General features: G+C 53.0%; 1 pseudogene; it reads right to left on the bottom strand.

Moving 5' to 3' along the window:
- Positions 1–4550: 4550 nt before the first annotated feature.
- Positions 4551–6333, bottom strand: LOC103294887 (protein O-linked-mannose beta-1,4-N-acetylglucosaminyltransferase 2-like; annotated as a pseudogene).
- Between the last annotated feature and the right edge of the window lie 350 nt (positions 6334–6683).

The following is a 6683-nucleotide window of genomic DNA, read 5'->3' as shown; positions in this document are numbered from 1 at the left end:
CATCCCAGGACCCTCTGCACCCATGTACATATGGGATTTTAAAGCCCACCCCCCATTCTTTGCTTTGTTGGGTCTCAGTTTGCTATCTGTGCAATGAGGACCTTGGATGACCTCATCTTTAAGAGCTTTTCTAGGTCCAAGTTACTATGGACTCAGTTCAAGCCCATTAAATGGATACTGAGTGCTCACTCTGGGCGGGGCCTGGGTGGGCCTTCGGTGTGCAGAGATGGGTAGTGGAGTCCCTGTCCTTTAGATGAACCTCCCAACAGCCAGCTCAGTGCAGCTAACTGTCCTCCTGCTGTGCCACACAGCTGGACAAGGGGGACTGCACCCAGCATAGCGTGGGCTGGGTCTTTCAGGGTCACAGGGCAATCTGAGATTTTGCTTGGGTTTCCTCTTTGTTTGCTGGACAAACTCCTGCTCTTATTTCAACATCCAACTCAAGAGGTACTTCTGGGGAAATTTTGCCCCCCTCCCCCTTTTTAAATTTAAATAATTCTTTATTGTTGAAAGTATTACATATGTCCCCTTTCCCCTCATAGCCCCCCTCCAGCCTGCCCCCCACTCCAGGCCCTCACTGCCCCATGTATGCATGTCCTCATCTCTGTCCATGAGTTTTGGCCTCCTTTGAAGCCCAGATTCCCATGGTTCTTCCAGCATTTCTTTGTTGTAGCATCTCCTCCTATAGCAGAAAAGTAAGAAAGTAGCCCAGCTTAAGTAACTGGCTCCACTCCCTACCAATGGATGATCTCAGGTAACTCCTTTAACCTCAGCCTGTTTCCTTTTCCATACAGTGGGGTAATGATAGTGTGCACCTCTCCCTCTGGTCATGGAAGTAACAAATCAGATTTATATAAAGCTCCTAGAACATGCCAGCAGGTAATGAGCATGACTTACTATTAATATAGTAAAGGCACTTGTCTACGGGTGTGTGTTACACACAGCCAGGCCGTGAGCTCTGCAGGTCTGGCATCACAAGAACCTCACTGTTATATCTGTGGCTAACGCAGAGACTGCTGCCTAGTGGAAAGCACTGTGGGGTGGCCAGGAGCAGGTGTTCAAATCCATGTCATGCCACTTGCCAGCTGTGTGACCTTGGGTAGGTTCCATGACTTCTCTGGCTTTCACTCTCTTCATTTGTAAATAGAGATACTTTCAGTGCCTTCTTTGTGCGATTATTGGGAGGATTAAACGAGGCCAAGCTGGTGAAGTTAAATCCTTGCCCAGTGCAGTTGTAAGAGCTCAACCCTGAGTATCTATTAGGTTAACAGACTCTCATTAATAACCGACATCTGTATTCCTCTTTCGCATTCTTATCTTATTTGTTCCTCACAACGTTTAGGGAGGGGCCTCTGTTATCATCTTCTGGTCCATCAAGATCTTACAGCTGGTTAGAGGCAGGTCCCCTCCCCCATTGGCCGCCCCATGCCTGACATCTCATCTTATGAAGGCAGATGCATGAGAGAATGATTCTCAAATAGGCCAAACAATCTTTCATAAAAGTTAGGTGGGGCTCAGACTGGTGGCCCATTAGGAATACCAGCTAAATTGATTTCATAATGGTGGGTCCTGAAATGACACCTCCATCAAAAGCTGCACTTGGCTTTTTATACTCGTCAGGGGCTGTTATAAATTTGATTATATCTGAAATAGCAGATTTCAAGTTGAAGTCCCCTTTGTCCACACTGGAATTCAGATTTATTTCTAAGAGACCAGTGCAATTTTCTTATCTTTGTTACAAATTACTACAGTCTGGGTTAATCTCACACAGCAATAAAGCTGTTTGCCTAGGAAGCTTCCTGCAGTGTCAGAGCTGATGAATGGCTCCCTCTGGCTATAATAATTCAGTCTAGAACACTAAAAACAAACAAACAACCCAAAACTTGGTTCTTCTGCAGTAAACTCCACCAGTATGTTTGGCTGCTCAGATTGTCAGAGATCAGAGACTCTCACCTCGGTCAAGGTATCAGAACCTTTGAATGGATGGGGTCTCAGGTGCTGCGTGATGAATGGTGCTGTCCTGTCTGGGGTTTTCTGAGGGTGGCTGTGGATCAAGTGATTACAATAGAAGTCAGAACAGGGAGAGGGTACAGACAAGATAGTTTGGGAACAAGGGAGTGAGTGGACCTGTCTCAGAATTGGAGAAAAATGGGCTGTAGGGCAAGGAGCAGAGGGCTGGTGTTTCATTCATTCCATAATTACTGTAGTTTAAAAAATCTAAAACACACCATTGATTATAACATGCACTATTGACTCAATAAGAACACTTTTTGGAGGGGCCAGGGAATGAAACACAACCACTTTCATGGTGCACATTGATTTTAAGACCCAATGTTGAAGGCATTCTAGGGAGACTGAGATCTGAAGGATACTAAGAGATGGGGTGTGTGTGTGTGTGTTTCTGAGCAGTTGAGGGTGTTTGGGAGAAAAAGCATTGAGGCAGAGAGAAGAGTGTGGCCAAAGCTCTTGAGAGAAGAAGGCTTGCTCAAGAAGCTGAAAGAAGGCCAGTGTGACTTTGGGACAGGAGAGAGTGGGAATATGAAGCTGGGGTCAGCTGGGGACATCTCATGAAGAACCTTGCAGGCTAGGTAGAGAGTTTAGGTGTTGTTCTGCGGACAATGAAAAGACATTGAAGAGTTTTAAGTAGAGGGTCTATATATTCTGTATTTAGGGTCCATGGGAGGCAAAGCAACCTGGGAAGAGAGCTCAATCATAGGGAAGCCAGTGCTGGGAAGATCTGCGAACAACACTGGCTTACTGGGCATCTCAAGTGTAAGAGACAGCACACTTCCTTTAATTCCGTACATCAGCATTAACCTGTTTGGAATACTCATCCCTCTCGGCTGGCAAGATCATCTTCTGTTTCTTGCCTTCCCTCCACTGCTGAGTAGTACGAATTTCTGGAGGGTCTTACCAGTCCACTCTGCTCACGGTGGATTAGCTTCCTGTCTAAACCTGCTCCGTGTTTAGAAGATGGGGTTCTCCTCAGGCCTTCTGCTACAGTCAGTCACCGTCTTTTCATGTGGGGCCAAGGCCACAGATCCTGGTGTCCAATCACCTTCTCCCACGCCCCATATCTTCTCATCACAGCAACTCCCCATCACGGGTTCTGTGTGCCAGTTGGTCTCTGCCCCACGTGGAAACCTCCAGGAACCTCATCTTTTCTCTTCTTCCTCTTCCTGATGGTTCCTTATATTCCAAGCGTTCTCTATCATCGGTTCCTCGCCTGAGATAATCCAGTGGGTAAAAGCAGGCTGTGTTTTCTGCCTAGTTAGGCTCATCCTGGAATCAGATCAGCTGCCCAGTGTGGCCAGATCTACAGCCCGTGAACCCAGCGGGACCAGTGGCTGTTCCCTGTGTCTGCTCCGGGTGAAATTCCCCACATCCAGGCCTGTGCTTATGCTTGTCTACATGGAAGGCACCTCCCTGGGTCCCCTTACCATGCTGCCCTTGAAAACACTACCCATTCTTCAATGCCCATCTCCACTGTGACTTGTCCCTAATATCCTCTTTGCTCCCCACCTTCCCAGATTTGTATGGCCCTGCCCCTGAGCTCCCTCTGGTTGTACCTCTTATGCAGCATTATCAGGCTTATTGTGAGCTTCATTGTAACACTAAGCAGTTGTTTTATTCTTCTGTGTTTAACCCCCACCAGAGTGGAACCTCTTCAAGGACAAGACCTATGGCTTATTTATTCTTGCAGCTCCAGAACCTTCATAAATGTTTATTGATGGTGTAATCAGACTCCTTAGTGCTTTAGAGTTATTGATAAACAGCAACCAGAAACATGTGGTGTTAATCATATGCCAGGAATTAGACTAAGATAAATCATGTCATGTAATCCTAATGCCAACGGAGGTCAATGGCACCATCACCACCACTGTACAGCTGAGAAGACCAATGGGACTAGAGAGGATTAAGTAAGGCTGTGTATTGAGCTCATAGAATGGCAGAACTGTATTTTCAACCCTAGCCTACTTGAGGCCAAAACTCTTTTTTTAAAAAAAATTTAATCCTTTATTGTTAAAGCAAGCATGTCAACCTTGTGGCTGGCAGGTCTCATGCCTCGCCGTGTGAGTTTGACATGCTTGGTTTAAAGTGTTACACGAATCCCCCCCCCCCCTTTTTTTTTTGAGGCCAAACCTCTTAATTCTTTTTTTTCCCCCCGGTTTGTTTATAATCATTTAATGAATGTCCCAAACACATCTTTATTGGGCTATAGGTGAATTTTATGGTGATGGAAGCTAATGAACCACTTGCCCAAACCACCATGATTGATTACTTGCCATTTCCAGAAACCTGGGTACCAACCAGGAAGATTCGGTAAGGAACAGCATGATCCCTCAGCCAAAGAGGTTCCTTGGGATTCTTACCTTCCTTCTCCTCCTTCCCTAAGGACCTTCTCCAGGGGTATGGATGCTCAGGTGGGAGAAGGGGCTGGGGGTGGGGGAGGGGGTGTCCCACCGCAGCAGGGCACAGAGGAGTGCTGCGAACCCCACGCCCCAGATGCAGTAAGAAGACACGGGGGCACAGGCCCAGGGCAGGCCTGCTCAATAAATAATCACACAAATCCCAGAAGCCACCACGGGGGCTAGCCGGCCCAGGGACACCGAGCTGGAGGGGCCACCCCCGAGGCCCGGCCTCGGCACACTCGCCACGTGCTGCACCCCAGCACCCCTGCAAAGGGTCCAGGAGGAGCTTGTTGAAGATGCCGCGGACCCACACCAGGTAGGTCGTGAAGGGCCGATGTTCTCGGTGAAGGTGTGGTTCTGCAGGGCCAGGATGAAACGCACATCGGTGTTCTCCCCCTGCTCCTGGAGCCACACCTCAGACCTCACCTCCCGCACCTTCAGTACGTGAGGTTCCATGGGGTCTGCCAGGAGACAGTGAGGCGGGCCTCCGAGGCACCCCGCACCTTGCCTGGGTAGAGGCTGACCGTCCACTTCTGCTTCCGCGGCCCTGGCCGGCCCTTCACCACGCACCGCATGGTTTGAATGAGGGTTGGGATGTCCACCTTGGTGTCCTGGTAGATTTGGAACAGCCATTTGGGTTCCGGCAGCAGAGATGCCGTGGGACCTCCCGGCTCTGCAGGACACGGGCTTGCTCGGCCTGGTCGAGGTGGGCGATGTCCCCCTCATCCCAAGGCCGCTCAGGGTGCCTGACTGTGTTCTCTGGTGCCATGTTCCGCCAGGCGACATAGTGGAGGTCCATGCCAGGCAATGTGGCCAGTGTTTTATAGGGGGTACGGTGGTCAGGACTGATGGCATATGGGCAGAGCTCGGCCACGGTGGCCCCATGGGAGGAGGAAGAGGGCCGTGAGCAGCGGGGCCCGGTGCACGCTGACCAGCATGGAGGCGTTGCTGACCAGCCCCACAACATCTGCGAAGGCGAGGTCCTCCAGGGACACCCTCACCGCCTTCACTGGAACTCCCCGGCCAGCGCAGCAGCAGCTCTGCCTCCTTCAGGATGAGTCTGTTCTGGGTGCGACTGAAGACCAGAATGTACTCCTCGCCTAGCGGGCCCCCTGCGTGACTCACATTTAGCTTTTCCACCATGAACCGTGCAGACGGCCGGATCTCAGGGCCCGAGACCAGGATGTTGGCTTTTGGGTCCTGGGGCTGGACGAAGCCTTATTGGTACCAGGTGGTGATCTTGGAGAGGCCCACGGACGCCCGGGAGAAGCACAGCAGAGGCCCAGGGTCTTCAGCTGGGCCCGCAGGAGCGGCTGCTTGGGGCTGAGGAGCTGGCAGAGGTCAAAGTGCACGCCCTCGCCCCAGCCCTCCATGGAGAAGAGCCTGCCTCGCGGGCCAGGCCGGGGAACTGGCGCAGGGTGTAGTCGAGGGGCAGCCGGTGGTTGGGGAAGACCGGCATGAGGTTGTCGGGGTGGAAGCGGTTGGCGATGAGGGCCACGTCCGGCACGAACACGGGCTTGGGCAGGCAGCGCAGGGCGGCGGCCGGCAGCTCCATGAAGTTGAAGTCCTGGTGGTTGGGGCGGTCCGCGGTGGACAGGTCGAGCAGGGCTGGCTGGAAGCGGCGGGAGCCCAGGCTGGGAGGCAGGACGGAGGTGTTGCCGGGAGATGAGTCTGGGCCTCCTGGGAGCAGCAGAGCCACGGGAAGCGGCAGATGCGGTGGGTGTGCGCGCGCCCTGTGCGCACCAGGCTCCGCAGTGCCTTCGGGTCGTGGATCCTCAGGGCCGAGGCCGCCCCGGGGCCTGCCGCCGAGGGCCGGCTCCTCCGCCAGACGGGCCGCGTGTTCGCGCAGTCACTCGTGCTTCCACCGCACCGCTGCCAGCACCGACACCAGCCGGGCGCGGGGCACGGCTGAAAGCTGCATCCTTACGCTGCCACCTCGGGGCCCTCGTGAGATGGTGGCCCCTGGTAAGTGCCACAGGCCTGGCGGGCTTCACCCATCCCAGTGGGCACCCTAAGCACTGGCTGGCAATCGCTGGAGGCTGAGGACACTCCAGGAGTGCTTTCTGAGGCGATGGCCTTGGCTGAACCTGGTGCCAGCTCCGAGCCAGGGAGGTCCAGGCAGGGAGCGCAGGCAGCGCCGTTCTGCCGCCCGCCGCCTCCGGGCTCGTGGGTGCCCGCCGCCCGCCTGCCCCACTGGCAAGCCCAGCGCGGCAGTCCGTTCAAAACTCTTAATTCTTAAAAACGGCAAGATACTGTTACCCTTCTCCAGGA

Source organism: Eptesicus fuscus, chromosome 9 (genome assembly GCF_027574615.1).
Source record: "Eptesicus fuscus isolate TK198812 chromosome 9, DD_ASM_mEF_20220401, whole genome shotgun sequence".
NCBI lineage: Eukaryota > Metazoa > Chordata > Mammalia > Chiroptera > Vespertilionidae > Eptesicus > Eptesicus fuscus.
This window is presented reverse-complemented; position numbering and strand designations above follow the sequence as displayed.